The sequence below is a fragment of the Oncorhynchus gorbuscha genome, linkage group LG25 (genome assembly GCF_021184085.1).
Source record: "Oncorhynchus gorbuscha isolate QuinsamMale2020 ecotype Even-year linkage group LG25, OgorEven_v1.0, whole genome shotgun sequence".
In the NCBI taxonomy this organism is placed as follows: Eukaryota; Metazoa; Chordata; class Actinopteri; order Salmoniformes; family Salmonidae; genus Oncorhynchus; species Oncorhynchus gorbuscha.
This window is the reverse complement of record NC_060197.1, coordinates 17,704,159-17,722,449: the sequence shown is the minus strand read 5'-3', so window position 1 is coordinate 17,722,449 and position 18,291 is coordinate 17,704,159.

Here is an 18,291-nt window from a genome sequence, read left to right as displayed (position 1 = left end):
TCTTTTCACATCTTTTGTTGACGTTTTTCTTGTTTTGTTTGTGTAAGACAAAACAAAACCATTCCACCTGGTGGCGGACAAACAACAGATTCATGCAATAAAAGACAAAACAACATGAACAAACAATTGACAATAGGGCAAAGAGTAAAAACAGTGGCATAGTTTGGGTCCTTTAAGACACTAACGAAGTTGTGATGTGAGCTTGGAACCCTAACCCTTACCCTAGCTTCATGTCCACATCCTGGCCCACAAGCAAGCCCCACCCCTGTACGCTCTGAACACACGCGCACACACACAAACGGCTAGGCTGTTGTCTGTACCAGTGTTTCAGTCCGGAACTCGATCCGGCTTTAAACTTAATCTTGACTGTTGTAATGGTAAAATGCACAAGCTGCAATTTTGAAATTGGGTAGTTTTCCTCTTTTCATGTCAGTCATTGCATACTGAGCTATTTATAACTTGTCAGAAATGTCTAGATCAACTAGCCCATGTCAGCTAACGTTTCATTATTTCGTTTTTTTTAGCCCATAGATATTGTTGTTGTAATTTGTTTGTCACTCAAATCACATGAATACACATTAGACATGTAAAAACGTATAGAATTGCAAAACACTTTGCTTTAAACTGCAACATTTTCTTTGCACCCGATGAACACAAATATGTAGAATTGCAGGAAACAAGCTCAAACCTGTAAAATTCTCTCCACCAACAAGAGGGGTGTGAACAGTGTGTGTCATGAACAGTGCTTGTGCCCAAGGAAATAGACATTGTGCATGTGTGCGTACGCCGGTGGGGGGCGCGTGATGTTCCCCGTTGCTGGAAGTTGGGTCCTGAGTGAAAAAGTTTGGGAACCCTTTGTCTATACCTGCGATTTTCTGACAGGCACTCCAATGATCAAAACGGGTAATGAGGTCAATTTGTTCAGGTCCAGTCAGAGTGGAGGAGGAGAAACCTGTCGCTCCCGTCAAAATCTGTCCTCGATAAGCAGACCGTCTGCCTTTGCAATTTAGGGACAACGAAAGGCAGTGAAAAGAAAGTAAATGTCAGCCTCAAATAAGATTTTTTTTTTTATCGAGGTTAGAGAGACGGGATCTTTGATTTGAATATGAGTAGATGTTGATTTCTGTATCGAGGTTAGGGAGACATGAACGTTGATTTGAATATGAGTGGATGTTGATTTCTGTATCGAGGTTAGGGAGACATGAACGTTGATTTGAATATGAGTGGATGTTGATTTCTGTATCGAGGTTAGGGAGACAGGAATGTTGATTTGAATATGAGTAATGTTGATTTCTGTGTCGAGGTTAGGGAGACAGGAACGTTGATTTGAATATGAGTAATGTTGATTTCTGTATCGAGGTTAGGGAGACAGGAATGTTGATTTGAATATGAGTAATGTTGATTTCTGTATCGAAGTTAGGGAGACAGGAACGTTGATTTGAATATGAGTAATGTTGATTTCTGTATCGAGGTTAGGGAGACAGGAATGTTGATTTTTGAGAGTAATGTAAGGGGCTCTATTCAACCCGTACCGGGGAAGTTCAGCGTTACAGCGTGATTGACATTTAAAAGGAATGTTCCTGCGTTAGCGGAGACTCTCACGGCAAATGCTGCCTACGCAGGCTCAATTGGAAATGACCTTAACATTTCTATCACACAATCTGTAATGCCTCAGCGATTAAATAGAGCCCTAAGACAAAGTTTCATCCACACTGATGTTCCGCTCTGCGGGGAATACCCAGGGTATGAAAAGCACACACAACAAATACCCTGTTATTAAAACAAAACTGAAAATCCATTGTTCAATTATACTTAATTGAATTGAGGTAATAAAAGAAGCAAAAGAAAACTGGGAATATAATATAAAGCTACTTAGCTCTCTTAAGCGATTTGACATATTCTACAGCCTTACACAAACATACTATGAAGGTTGCGTGTAAATTCAGAATGTATCAAAACTGTTATGGCTATTGGATTAGGTCCCCATTTTCAGTTGGAGTGCAGAGTAATGAACTGACTCAGAGAGATTTGCACCTTTTTGATTTTTAATATGGAGTACCGCAAAGGCAGACAAAAGACTCTCCGTATCAGCACAGTACAGTCTGTCTACTGGAGTCCCCTAATGGGCTCTGGACACATTGCGAAGCATGCATACACACACACACACACACACACACACACACACACACACACACACACGCAGACAAACAAGCAGTCACACGTGTACGCAGGCATGCACACACACACAAAACAATGTGGGAATGAATGTGGCTCACACAAAGGCATGGTAATGAGAGCAAGGATCTATTCAGACAAGGGCCGCCAACAGAGACCTGCTGTGTGTGTGTGTGTGTGTGTGTGTGTGTGTGTGTGTGTGTGTGTGTGTGTGTGTGTGTGTGTGTGTGTGTGTGTGTGTGTGTGTGTGTGTGTGTGTGTGTGTGTGTGTGTGTGTGTGTGTGTGTGTGTGTGTGTGTGTGTATGCTTCTGTGCAAGTGTGTGTTTGAGTGTGTATGTATGTATGTATGTATGTATGTATGTATGTATGTATGTATGTATGTATGTATGTATGTATGTATGTATGTATGTATGTATGTATGTATGTATGTATGTATGTATGTATGTATGTATGTATGTATTATGTGTGCGTGCGTGCGTGCGTGTATGTGCGTGCGTGCATGCATGTATGCTTCCATGCAAGTGTGTGTGCTTGTGCACTCAGGGCTGTGCATGCGTGCGTTCCTGAATGTGTGTGTGCGTGCATGTGTGAGACCATCAGTAGGGATCTGCGTCTCTCTCTGCCCCACTGACATGGTACAGGGTCCAGGACCAGCAAGATTAGAACATAACAGTGGTGGAAAAAGTACCCAATTCTCATACTTAAAAGTAAAGATACCTTTACAGAAAATGACTCAAGTAAAAGTGAAAGTCACCCAGTAAAGTATTGGTTTTTAAATACAGTTAAGTATCAAAAGTAAATGTAATTGTTAATTGTCAAAAGTAGAAGTTTAAACCATTTCAAATACCTTATATTTAAGCAAACCAGATGTCACAATTATTATTTATTGACGGATAGCCAAGGTCACACTCCAGCACTCAGACATAATTTACAAACGAAGCATTTGTGTTTAGTGAGTCCACCTGATGACCAGGGATGTTCTCTTGATAAGTGTGTGAATGGACCATTTTCCTGTCCTGCTATGCATTCAAAATGTTACGAGTACTTTTGGGTGTCAGGGGAAATGTATGGAGTAAAACGTACAGTATTTTGTGTGGGGGGAGAGAGGGGAGGGAGTACATTATGTGTGTGTGTGCATTTGAGGCGCATGTGTGCGTGTTTTCGTATGCGTGTTTGCTTATTTCGTTCTATTGTATGTATGCTTCTTCAGAAACCTTGAGCACTAGCTAAAGAGGCTCAGAAACATTGGGCACTAGCTAAAGAGGCTCAGAAACCTTGAGCACTAGCTAAAGAGGCTCAGAAACCTTGGGCACAAGCTAAAGATGCTCAGAAACCTTGGGCACTAGCTAAAGAGGCTCAGAAACCTTGAGCACTAGCTAAAGAGGCTCAGAAACCTTGGGCACTAGCTAGAGGCTCAGAAACCTTGAGCACTAGCTAAAGAGGCTCAGAAAACTTGAGCACTAGCTAAAGAGGCTCAGAAACCTTGAGCACTAGCTAAAGAGGCTCAGAAACCTTGGGCACTAGCTAAAGAGGCTCAGAAACCTTGAGCACTAGCGAAAGAGGCTCAGAAACCTTGAGCACTAGCTAAAGAGGCTCAGAAACCTTGTGCACTAGCTAAAGATGCTCAGAAACCTTGAGCACTAGCTAAAGAGGCTCAGAAACCTTGAACACTAGCTAAAGAGGCTCAGATGTACACAATGACCTGAAGTCATGTTTCATTACACAGGTCTGTTATAACCAGACAGACATTTCGCTTTGTCTCCTTGGCTGAGATGAGAATATAAGTTGACTCTATTCAATAGACTGGCCATGGCTTTGAGAACAGAGAGGGAGATCTGTACAGCACTCCGACAGCAGCACCTTGGGTCGTTAACACCGCTATCAGACTTTCTTTTCCCATCAATGTAAAAAAAATCTGCAGAGCTGGGATTCTTGTATGGGGGATATATATATATATATATACCTATAACATTCTATTGGTTGCAAGAATTTTGTCAAATCATTTAAATTGAAAAAGTTTAAGTTCATAAACCAAGTGCCATGGAATTGGTACATCGAAAACCTCTTTCCAACTATTTAGCAATCTATATGGCACAGCTCAATTTTATGGTCCTTAAATGGATGTGGTATACTTTTTTATTTTTCACAATTGTCTTTAACCAATTCTGGTCTTTAATGCAGGGTCGACAGACGAGTTCCTCTTGCCTCTTCCATTTTTGCGGTAACACTGCAATCAGTTGGTTGTCATTTTGAGTAGAGCATATATTTCCATATATTTTCGCTAGCATCATGTGTGACATACCTACCTAGTCCTATGTATGTTAGAATTTACAAAGATTATACAGTTACATTTTTTTTCTAAAAATATAGTTTTTTTTTAATCAATTAGTATATTTTAGTTGAACCATTTGTTGTAATATTTGTTCTGTCTTTTCTGGTGGATTAAACTGACATTGCAACCACCTTTCTACGGCTTGCTTTTAAAAAAGCAATATTTTTAAGAATATTTCATTTTCAAATAACCAAAAGTGAGAGGTTGTAATCTTAATAAAGGAAAAAAGTCCATTCTTGAACATGGGTTGAGTCATTCTTAATAATCTGCTCGAGAACCAGTTTGGATTTAAGTATAACTTGTGGATGACTGAAGCCTTTAGTGAGAGGTCTAATGCTTTAATATTTAATAATTTCTACCCTCTGAATTCATATTCATTATATAAATAGGCCCATTTAATTTTGTCTGGCTTGCCATTCCAAATCAAATTTAATATTTTCTGCTCATATAAAAAAACAAGTCGAAAGGTATAGGCAAGAAGATGAGCAAACAGGTAAACTGGGATTTGACTAAAGAGTTAATCAGGGTGATTTTTTTCCACAAATAGACAGGTATTATCCTTTTCATAGTAGCAAAATTGTATCTATTTTTGCTAACTTTCTATTCAAATGTATTGTAGTGAGAGCATTTCTTTTTTTTCGGGATATGAATACATAGTATGTTCACTTCAGGCTATGTTATTGGTAAACTACACGGTAATGTAAAAGCTGTATTTTTTGTGATCCAATACGTAATATAGTACAATTATCATGATTTGGTTGTAATCCAGAGAGGTTAGGAAGTATCTAGATCCTCTATGAGGTTGTGGAGGGATCCAAATTGTGGATTTAAAAGAAAGCCTCAGAATCCTCAGAGTACAATGACACCTTCGTTTTTAAACCCCAAATTTCTAGGCCCTTGATATTATTGTTGATTTAGATAGATATGCTGATAGTGGACAACCTTGTTTTACATCTCTTGACAGTTTAATACTTTTGATAAGTAGCCATTATTTCATATTTTACACCTAGAGTTAATATACATAACTTTAAACCATTGTATAAGAGATTCTCCAAAATTGAAATATTCCCGGCATTTATATATAAACTCCAGTCGTACTTTATTAAAGACCTTTTCAAAGTCAGCTATGAATTCCAGGCCTGGCTTCTCAGATTTTTCATAGTGTTCTATTGTTTCCAATACTTGTCTTATCTCCAATGTATCATCCATGTAAAAACAAACCTGTCTGATTAGGATGAATAACATCCAACAATATCTTTTTAATTCTGTGCGCTATGCATTTTGCTAGACTTTTTGCGTCACATCACTGAACTGTAAGGGGCCTACCATTTTTTTTATGGACTGGGTCTTTATATTTACCACTTTGGTCCGAATTATGAAATTATTGTTGCGTATCTGATATTTTTATAGGAGTGGTTAAAACATGCTAATAACAGTCCTCTGAGTACATCAACAAAGTTTTGGTATACCTCAACTGGTATGCCTTCCAGCCCTGGAGTTTACCTGGACTTAAAGGCTTTAATTGCAGCAAGAAATTCCTCCTCTGTAATTTGGCCTTCACATGAGTCTTTCTGTTCAGCTGTTGGCACCCTATTCCCTATGTAGCTTTGGTCAAAAGTGGTGCACTATACAAGGAATAGGGTCCCACATATACCTGCACCCTCCACTATCACAGCCAGAAGGCCACCAGATGTCTTCTTTCAAATCAAATCAAACTACTCATGTGGTCTGTGTGTCACTAAAGTACTGGGGCAGCCAGCCCGGAGCGAAAATAAATATGGAATGGCATATCTGGGAGCTGGGGAGGTCTGAGTGACCTCTGTCTGTGTGTGTGTGTGTGTGTGTGTGTGTGTGTGTGTGTGTGTGTGTGTGTGTGTGTGTGTGTGTGTGTGTGTGTGTGTGTGTGTGTGTGTGTGTGTGTGTGTGTGTGTGTGTGTGTGTGTGTGTGTGTGTGTGTGTGTGTGTGTGTGTGTGTGTGTGTGTGTGTGTGTGTGTGTGTGCGTGTGCACTGTAGTCAGCCAACAGTTTATTAAGTCCCCCAACACACCTAAAATTGAGTGGTACAATGCAGTGAGATGCAACTGCCATTATAATCTTATTTTTTATTCAATTCCATTTATTGACCTACGATTAGACAATACAACAGCAGTAGTGTTGTACCTGCATACATGATTATATGTACTGTTATTATTACTGCTATTATCCTCATTGCATTCTACTGTATTTATGCTGTGCCACTATACTGCTTTGGCAATATCCACAAATTGCATTTCATGCCAATAAAGCAATCTGAATTTGAATTTGAGAGAGATAGAGAGAGATGGAGATGGGGAGCGGGAGATGGAAAGAGGGTTTAATGGGTAAAACCACAGGAGGTTGGAGCACAATGCAGGACACATACGGAGTCAGCTAATAACCCGTGACCACAGCGTAATTATAAACAATTTTGCAATAATGAATTGCTTTCGTAGCGGTGTTATGACCGCGGCACGCTAAGCTGCTCTTAGCTGCCTGCGGCGAAGATAACAAACAACAACGGAGAGCAAGCGAGAGCCTTGGTGTTGAGCTTGACTATTTTACAAAGGAAATCCAAAAGAGAAAGTCACTGTGATTCACTGTAGACAAAATCATTACACTCTTAGCCCTAAATCCTGTCTCATTTGGGGGCTCTGGGTGTAACAAACAATATCTAGTGTAAAGAAGAAATGGTGGATGGCTGGTGGTGGGTGGTGGAGAGGGAGGCCTACTGAGTGTGTCCCAGTCGAAGTGCCTGAATCTGGGCTTAGAGCAGAGCGGTGGCAGCCTCTCCCTGGCTCTGGTGGAATGAAATCTGACTAGGGCTGGATGGTTATTAATGTGCAGCTGAGTTTGGGGGTGCGGGGCGCATGCACGTGTGCGTTTTAGGCTAGCAAGAGAAGATAAATCCAGAGGCAGACTGCGGGAGACAATCTGATTACAGTTCCCCTCAAGCTTTTCATCTTCATACTGCTCAGAGCTCACCATGGCAACCGGGAGAAAGACCCAACTGCCATCAACAGTTAGACAGTCACCCTATAGCCGCAGGATCCAAAGGAGGGTGACAACACAACCACACAACCTACAGTACACCTAGCATCTAACTTGCTTCTATCTTTTGCTCATCCTTTTCAGAATTTGGCCAAATATTTGTCTCTTCTTATACCATTGTGTGGTGATTACAGGGGACAGAGGGGAGTATTACAGCCAAAGACATAGACATAAAAAGGACCATCCTGACAATCCTGGACTATGGCGATATCCAGTACCAGTCAAAAGTTTGGACACACCTACTCGTTCAATGGTTTTTCATTATTTAAAAAAACTATTTTCTACATTGTAGAATAATAGTGAAGACATCAAAACTATGAAAAACACACATGGAATCATGTAGTATTTTGATTTGTTTATTTATTTTTTGACTACTACATGATTCTATATGTGTTATTTAATAGTTTCGATGTCTTCACCATTACTCTACAATGTAGAAATTAGTAGAAATAAAGAAAAACCCTTGAATGAGTAGCTGTGTCCAGACTTGTAGTTTACAGGCTTGCCCCGTAAACCTCCCTCAATAAACTGGATGTAATTTATCACACAGCTATCCTCCTTGTTACCAGTGCCCAGTGCAACATTCATCACTGGGACCTTTACACCCTGGTCAAACTGGCCCTTGTTACATACCCAACGTCAGACCCACTGGTACCAATTTACTTACAAGTCCCTCATAAGCAAGTCTCCCCTCTACCTCAGCTCACTCTTCAACATCTCCACTACCGATAGCAACCTGCGCTCTGGTAAATGTGTCACACTGGTCATTCCCAAAGCCTGCACTTCCTTTGGTCATCATTCATTCCAGTTTTCCACCACCAACGACTGGAACGCGCTGCAAAAGACCCTCAAACTTTACACATTCCTCCCAACTAGACTCCTTCAATAACATTAACTGAGCTGCTATCTGATCAATGTATCTTCTGATCATTAAGTCTGCTGTGTTGCCTTGGACTTTTCTGCTCTAACCAACCCACTGTGAATATTTCTTGTTGTTGTATATTTGATAAATGTGTACCTTTCCTCTGTATATTGTGTTTATTTCTAGTGGTATCGTGTGTTGTCCTGTTCACTGTTGCAATGTTATTTAAATGAGTATTGGTTCTCAATGGACGTATCTGGGTAAATAAAGGTGAAATAAAACAAATAAGTAAACATAGCAAGGTCGAGCCAAGTCTAGACACCAACCAGACTCCATTCCTTACTCGTGAGAAAATTTGGCTGGGGTTCAGGGATTTAGTTGTGTGTGGGAGTTATCAAATCAAATTTTATTTGTCACATGCTCCGAATACAACAGGTGAAATGCTTACTTACAAGCCCTTAACCAACAATGTAGTTTTAATAAAAATACGTGTTTTAAGTAAAAAATAAGAAATAAAAGTAACAAATAATTACAGAGCAGCAGTAAAATAACAATAGCGAGGCTATATACAGGGGGTACCGGTACAGAGTCAATGTGCCGGGGCACCGATTATTCGAGGTAATTGAGGTAATATGTACATGTAGGTAAAGTTAAAGTGACTATGTATAGATAATAAATAGAGAATAGCAGCAGCATAAAAGCGGGGGGGGGGGCAATGCAAATAGTCTAGGTAGCCATTTGATTAGCTGAACATCCACTATACAGGATAATATCTTCTTAGAGATTAAAAATCAAATTGGGACAGCAGGGAAACAGTTGAGCTGTTGAGAAGCCTTTTGGATCTATACTTGGCGCTCCGGTACTGCTTGCCATACAGTAGCAGAGAGACCAGTCTATGACAAGGGTGGCTGGAGTCTTTGGAAATTTTTAGGGCCTTCCTCTGACACCACCTGGTATAGAAGTCCTGGATGGCAGGAAGCTTGGCCCCAGTGATATACTGGGCCATACGCATTACCCTCTGTAGTGCCTTTTGGTTGGAGGCCGTGCAGTTGCCATACCAGGCAGTGATGGTGCAGCTGTATAACTTTTTGAGAATCTGAGGACCAATGGCAAATCTTTTTCAGTCTCCTGAGGGGGAATAGGTTTTGTCGTGCCCTCTTCACGACTGTCTTGGTGTGCTTGGACCATGATAGTTTGTTTGTGATGTGGACACCAAGGAATTTAAAGCTCTCATCATTGTCGGTGATCAGGCCTACCACTGTTGTGTCATCAGCAAACTTAATGATTGTGTTGGAGTTGAGTCTGGCTATGCAGTCATGCGTGAACAGGGAGTACAGGAGGGGACTGAGTACGCACCCCTCAGGGGCCCCTGTGTTGAGGATCATCGTGCGGATGTGTAGTTACCTACCCTTACCACCTGGGGGCGGCCCATCAGGAAGTCCAGGATCCAGTTGCAGAGGGACGTGTTTAGTCCCAGGGTCCTTAGCTTAGTGATAAGCTTTGAGGGCACTGTGGGGTTGAACTCTGAGCTGTAGTCAATGAACAGCATTCTCACATAGGTGTAATAGGTGCAATAGAGATTGCATCATGTGTGGATCTGTTGGACCGGTATGCAAATTGGAGTGGGTCTAGGGTTTCTGGAATAATGGTGTTGATGTTGACCATGGCCAGCCTTTCGAACCACTTCATGGTTACAGGTGTAAGTGCTACGTGTTGGTAGTCATTTAGGCAGTTTAACGTAGTGTTCTTGGGCACAGGGACTATGGTGGTCTTTTTGAAACATGTTGGTATTACAGACTCAGACAGGGAGAGGTTGAAAATGTCAGTGAAAACACTTGTCGGTTGGTCAGCGCATTCTCAGAGTACACATCCTGGTAATCCATCTAGCCCTGCGGTCTTGTGAATGTTGACCTGTTTAAAGGTCTTACCCACATCGGTTACGGAGAGCGTGATCACATAGTCGTCCGGAACAGCAGATGCATGTTTCAGTGTTACGAAGCAAGCATAGAAGTAATTTAGCTTGACTGGTAGGCTCGTGTTACTGGGCAGCTCACGGCTGTGCTGCCATTTGTAGTCTGTAATAGTTTGCAAGCCCTGCCACATCCGACAAGCATCGGAGCCAGTGTAGTACGATTCAATCTTAGTCCTGTATCGACGCTTTGCCTGTTTGATGGTTCATAAGAAGGCATAGCGAGATTTATTTTTTATTATACCTTTATTTAACTAGGCAAGTCAGTTACGAACAAATTCTTAATTTCAATGACGGCCTAGGAACAGTGGGTTAACTGCCTGTTCAGGGGCAGAACGACAGATTTTGTACCTTGTCAGCTCGGGATTTGAACTTGCAACCTTTCGGCTACTAGTCCAATGCTCTAACCACTAGGCTAAGCTTCCGGGTTAGAGTCCTGCTCCTTGAAAGCGGCAGCTCTACCCGGATGTTGCCTGTAACCTATGGCTTCTGGTTGGGGTATGTACGTACAGTCCCCTGTGGGGACGATGTCATCGATGCACTTATTGATAAATCCAGTGACTGATGTGGTGTACTTCTCAATGCCATCGGAAGAATCCCGGAACATATTCCAGTCTGTGCTAGCAAAACTGTCCTGTAGCTTAGCATCTGCTTCATGTGACTACTTTTTTATTGACCAAGTCACAGCTGCTTCCTGCTTTAATTGTTGCTTGTAAGAAGGAATCAGGAGGATAGAATTATTGTCAGATTTGCCAAATGGAGGGCAAGGGAGAGCTTTGTATGCGTCTCTGTGTGTGGAGTAAAGGTGGTCTAGAGTTTTTTCCCTCTGGTTGCACATTTAACATGCTGGTAGAAATGAGGTAAAATGGATTTAAGTTCCCCTGCTTTAAAGTCCCCAGCCACTAGGAGTGTCGCGTCTGGATGAGCGTTTTCCAGTTTGCTTATGGCCGTACACAGCTCATTGAGTGTGGTCTTAGTGCCAGCATTGGTTTGTGGTGGTAAATAGACAGCAACAACGAATATAGATGAAAACTCTCTTGGTAAATAGTGTGGACTACAGCTTATCATGAGATACTCTACCACAGGCGAACAAAACCTTGAGACTTCCTTAGATATCGAGCACCAGCTGTTGTTTACAAATATACATAGACCGCCACCCCTTGTCTTAACAGAGTGCTCCCTGCCTGTGCCATTAAACAACCCCATCCTGACCCGCTCCTCCGCTCTTCTCCAGACCATTTCCGCTACAAGACCTACAGTACAGTTCACCGCTCAGCTCTGAAAAAACTGTTGTATCCTGCCGATACAGTGTGTAACCCGCCAGCTGTATGTTATTCATGTCGTCGTTCAGTCACGAAACATAAGATATTACAGTTTTTAATGTCCCGTTGTAGGATATACATGCTTGGAGTTATTTTACAACAGTTTTATTATCCAATTATTGTAGCTTGGCTAATAGGACCAATGGTAATGGCAAATGACCAACTCGCCTCAGGATCCTCACATGGTACCCCGACCTTCGTCCTCGATATCGCGGTCTCTTTCTCCTGCGAATGATGGGGATGAGGGCCTTGTCGGGTGTCTGGAGTAAATCCCTCTCGTCCGACACGTTAAAATGTAATTGCTGTCCTGATTTCTAGAAGCTCTTTTCGGTCATAAGAGACCGTGGCAGAAACATTATGTACAAAATAAGTTACAAATAACACGACAAAACACCCACAATAGCCCTATTGGTTAGGAGACTGTATAAGGGCAGCCATTCTCTCCAGTGCCATTCACTGTAGTTAGTGAACAGACCAGAGAGAAGATGGTAGGAGGTAGGTAGGAGAGTGGGATGAGAAGAATATCCCCTGTCTTTTTTAGTGAACAATTATAGATGACAGGACTGAAATGTTGGTCTTTTTGTTCTACCTTTTAATAGCTTAGCCCAACAAAGGGACCAGTTCTTAATTGAAGATAATTCCTTATGCTTCTTTGATACGTTAAACCACTTTGTAAGTGTTTGAAAGCTCTGACTGTAGACCTCCAAAGCTGATTTGCCTTTATAACATACTGTCAGGTTGTTAATAGCTTCTAAAATGAGAACATTAAGCATTTTGTGAACTTGTCTTGAGGAGAGAGGAGAGATTTGGTAGAATTAACACACCACCACACATAATTAATCACTGTGTTTTGATTGGTCTATTTTCAAACCATTTAAAGAACCATGCCCAGAGAACATAGCGGAACGAAACCTTTCAGACATAGAAACCACCACTGGCGAGGGAACCTGTGAGTAGCAGGTACACACTTAGGTACATAATCACACACACAGGTACACACAGCAGGTAGACATTCACTTATGGACCAGCCAAAGCACTGAACAGAGCGGGGTGTCGACCACTGTAAACTAAATCACCAGTGTTGTTTGATTCTCTCACTTGTTGAAGAAGAAAGCTTTTGCTTGACAGAGCAATAAAGAGAGAAAGAGAGAGAGAGGTATACTCATGTAGTCACTCAACAGTTTATTAAGTCTGGTACAGCGCAGTGAGATACAACTGCCATTAGACGGAATGCGTTTTAGAAGGGTAACCTTGGTAACTGCAACTGCTCTCAGGATAACAAGAACCTTTACAGTGTTAGAGCTCCCATGAGCCTCAGTATGGGTGTGTGACCAGACAAACAGGCATCCATTGACAGTCCTTACACACATGCACACACGCTCATAAGAGCACACACACACACGCTTTCTCTCTCGCACACACACTCTTGTAGTGCAACATGAGAGCACTGCACTAACACAGGATGCTTTTCGTCCTCTGTTACTATGTGGACAGCAGTCAAGGATCAGGGACCTCCCTGTTTTTACTGGCCTCAGTACAGTACTCACTACCATGTTCAGAGACTGCCACACAGTGGTCACCTGGGGTATTACCGATAGTACAGCACCCACAGAGTTCGAGCTAAACAGCATGCACTTACAAACATATTAACATACAGATAGAACACCATATCTATTACATAGGTAAATTGTGTGAAATCACACCGCAAAGCATAATTGTGAGCACAAAGAGTTGTTGTTATTATTCTCATCATCATCATCATCACAGATAATTATACTTTCTCACCTAAATCAGGTCTCACCGGGCACACACTGGTTGACCCAATGTTGTTTCAATGTTATTTCAACTAAATTACGTGGAATAGATGTTGAATTGATGTTTGTGCCCAGTAGGATGCGATAGAGTAAGACCCTTCAACACCAGTGTGATTGCCTGTATCCGCTACGGTGCCGCAGTCAAACGACCTCCCCTCATCACTGTCAAACGCTCCCTAAAACACTTCTGTGAGCAGGCCTTTCTAATCGACCTGGCCCGGGTATCCTGGAAGGACATTGACCTCATCCCGTCAGTTGAGGATGCCTGGTCATTCTTTAAGAGTAACTTCCTCACCATTTTAGATAAGCATGTTCCGTTCAAAAAATGCAGAACTAAGAACAGATACAGCCCTTGGTTCACTCCAGACCTGACTGCCCTCGACCAGCACAAAAACATCCTGTGGCGGACTGCAATAGCATCGAACAGTCCCCGCGATATGCAACTGTTCAGGGAAGTCAGGAATCAATACACGCAGTCAGTCAGGAAAGCTAAGGCCAGCTTCTTCAGGCAGAAGTTTGCATCCTGTAGCTCCAACTCCAAAAAGTTCTGGGACACTGTGAAGTCCATGGAGAACAAGAGCACCTCCACCCAGCTGCCCACTGCACTGAGGCTAGATAACACGGTCACCACCGACAAATCCATGATTATCGAAAACTTCAACAAGCATTTCTCAACGGCTGGCCATGCCTTCCGCCTGGCTACTCCTACCTCGGCCAACAGCCCCGGCCCCCCCGCAGCTCCTCGCCCAAGCCTCTCCAGGTTCTCCTTTACCCAAATCCAGATAGCAGATGTTCTGAAAGAGCTGCAAAACCTGGACCCGTATAAATCAGCTGGGCTTGACAATCTGGACCCTCTATTTCTGAAACTATCCGCCGCCATTGTCACAACCCCTATTACCAGCCTGTTCAACCTCTCTTTCATATCGTCTGAGATCCCCAAGGACTGGAAAGCTGCCGCAGTCATCCCCCTCTTCAAAGGGGGTGACACCCTGGACCCAAACTGTTACAGACCTATATCCATCCTGCCCTGCCTATCTAAGGTCTTCGAAAGCCAAGTCAACAAACAGGTGACTGACCATCTCGAATCCCACCGTACCTTCTCCCGTATGCAATCCGGTTTCCGAGCCGTTCACGGGTGCACCTCAGCCACACTCAAGGTACTAAACGACATCATAACCGCCATCGATAAAAGACAGTACTGTGCAGCCGTCTTCATCGACCTTGCCAAGGCTTTCGACTCTGTCAATCACCATATTCTTATCGGCAGACTCAGTAGCCGCGGTTTTTCGGATGACTGCCTTGCCTGGTTCACCAATTACTTTGCAGACAGAGTTCAGTGTGTCAAATCGGAGGGCATGTTGTGCGATCCTCTGTCAGTCTCTATGGGGGTGCCACAGGGTTCAATTCTCGGGCCGACTCTTTTCTCTGTATATATCAATGATGTTGCTCTTGCTGCGGGCGATTCCCTGATCCACCTCTACGCAGACGACACCATTGTATACACTTTCGGCCCGTCATTGGACACTGTGCTATCTAACCTCCAATCGAGCTTCAATGCCATACAACACTCCTTCCGTGGCCTCCAACTGCTCTTAAACGCTAGTAAAACCAAATGCATGCTTTTCAACCGATCGCTGCCTGCACCCGCATGCCCGACTAGCATCACCACACTGGATGGCTCCGACCTTGAATATGTGGACACCTATAAGTACCTAGGTGTCTGGCTAGACTGCAAACTCTCCTTCCAGACCCATATCAAACATCTCCAATCGAAATCAAATCAAGAATTGGCTTTCTATTCCACAACAAAGCCTCCTTCACTCACGCTGCCAAGCTTACCCTAGTAAAACTGACTATCCTACCGATCCTCGACTTCGGCGACTTCATCTACAAAATTGCTTCCAACACTCTACTCAGCAAACTGGATGCAGTTTATCACAGTGCCATCCGTTTTGTCACTAAAGCACCTTATACTACCCACCACTGCGACTTGTATGCTCTAGTCGGCTGGCCCTCGCTACATATTCGTCGCCAGACCCACTGGCTTCAGGTCATCTACAAGACCATGCTAGGCAAAGCTCCGCCTTATCTCAGCTCACTGGTCACGATGGCAACACCCATCCGTAGCACGCGCTCCAGCAGGTGTATCTCATTGATCATCCCTAAAGCCAACACCTCATTCGGCCGCCTTTCGTTCCAGTACTCTGCTGCCTGTGACTGGAACGAATTGCAAAAATCGTTGAAGTTGGAGACTTTTATCTCCCTCACCAACTTCAAACATCAGCTATCTGAGCAGCTAACCGATCGCTGCAGCTGTACATAATCTATTGGTAAATAGCACACCCATTTTCACCTACCTCATCCCCAGTTTTTATTTATTTACTTTTCTGCTCTTTTGCACACCAATATCTCTACCTGTACATGATCATCTGATCATTTATCACTCCAGTGTTAATCTGCAATATTGTAATTATTCGCCTACCTCCTCATGCCTTTTGCACACATTGTATATAGACTCCCCTTTTTTTCTCTGTGTTATTGACTTGTTAATTGTTTACTCCATGTGTAACTCTGTGTTGTCTGTTCACACTGCTATGCTTTATCTTGGCCAGGTCGCAGTTGCAAATGAGAACCTGTTCTCAACTAGCCTACCTGGTTAAATAAAGGTGAAATAAAAAAATAAAAAAATAAAAATACATTTAATTACTTGTGAATCAAGTACATAGAAAAATATGGTAAAATATGATTTAGTCTTATATTCAAGTAAACCCATACACAGTTTGCCATTTTCAATAGTTTCTTCTAAATCAAAAGGAGATGATGGTAATTGCACAGGACGTCAGACTTATTGTCGTTATTATCACACATCAAATGTCTAGACTTTGTTGTTTCCACCATCTTAGCTTCACAGCAAGCACCAGTCTGTCCAACTAAACAGACCACTTAAAGTGCTGTTAAAGGCTTCAAAATACCTCATAACCACTTTCTCCTTTCCATCCTAGTGTTCCCTCTGCTCCCTGCAGGATGTACAGTATCCTACATCCGAAATTACACCCTATTCCTTTCAAGTGTGCTACTTTTGACCAGGGCCCATAGCGTAGTGCACTTTGTAGCCAGGGAATAGGGTGCTATTTGGGCCTCAGCCAATATTCGGCTCTCTACAGCTCCATTCAGCAGCTTAAGTAAAGTAAAGGGCCTGATCTTCCATCACCTGCTGTTCAGAACATCTCCTTCTCTCCTCTCTTTCCTCCAGCACAGTGTCTGCCTGTCTGCTACAACCCTCTGAATGGGGTAAAAAAAAGAATCCTTTTAAAGCCAGTAAACAAAGTGACCTTAAAACTCTTTTTGAAATGGCCATAACCAGTGGTGTAAAGTACTTAAGTAAAATACTACTGTACTTTACTATTTATATATATTTTTAAACTTTTACTTCACTACATTCCTAAAGAAAATTATGTACTTTTTGCTCCATACATTTTCCCTTACACCCAAAAGTACTCGTTACATTTTGAATGCTTAACAGGACAGAAAATGGTCCAATCCGCACACTTATCAAGACAACTGGTCATCCCTACTGCCTCTGATCTGGCAGACTCACTAAAAACAGTTGGAGTGTTGCCCTAGCTATCCGTAAATAAAAAAGGAAAAAAGGAAATTGTGTCGTCTGGTTTATTTAACATAAGGAATTTTACTTTTACTTTTGATACTTAAGTATATTTTAGCAACTAAATTTACTTTGATACTTAAGTATATTTAAAAACAAATACTTTTAGACAAGTAGTTTTTAATGTGTGACTTTCACTTTTACTTGAGTCATTTTTATTAAGGTATCTTTACTTTTACTCAAGTATGAGAATTGACTACTTTTTCCTACCACTGGCCATAACTAAACGCAGTGGTCCACAAATGGTGGGTCGAGAATCAACATGGGTTGGTGAAAATGGAAAGGTCTTGGTGGGCCACTGCACAAAAAGGTTTGGTGACCATTGGAGGATAAGGAGAGAATATTTGACATGGGGAAGGGGAGAGTGGAGAGAGTAGAGAAGTGAAGAGAGGCTTGACGTTTCAGAGAGAACAGCAGCTCAGTGTCACACCCTGATCTGTTTCACCTGTCTTGTGATTGTATCCATCCCCCACCAGGTGTCTCCCATTAGCTTTTGTATTTATACCTCCGTTTTCGGTTTGTCTGTTGCCAGTTCATTTCATCAAGTCCTACCAGCATGTTCCTGTGCTCTAGTTTTTGCTTTTCCTCGTCTTCCCAGTTCTGACCTTTCTGCCTGTCCTGTGCCATCCTGCCTGCCTGACTCTGATTTCGATTACGACTCTTTGCCTGCCTTGACCTACCGATTGCCTGCCCCTTGTACTGTAATAAACTCATGTCTCTCCAGACATGGAAGTGCCTTGGCTACAGCTCTCTACCACCTCCATACAGCATTAAAATATCCCTAATTAGCATAACCTAACTGGGGAGCATGTCCACAATTACAGCAAATACATTCCTTTAGTTTCTTAGCTACCGCTACCGTCCGAATCACCACAGTATGATTAGCCAGCGCTGTGTGCATCACACGGAGGCTTATGCCACAAAGGTAATTTAATCTGCTAGTGTAGTGTGGACAGTGGTTACATCCCAAATGGCACCCTAGTCACTACAAAGTAGTGTACTATGTAGGGGATCCGGCGCCATTTAGGACTCGGTCGGGATATCGACAGAAAGAGACCTGGATGAGAAGGAAATTAAAGAGTGATT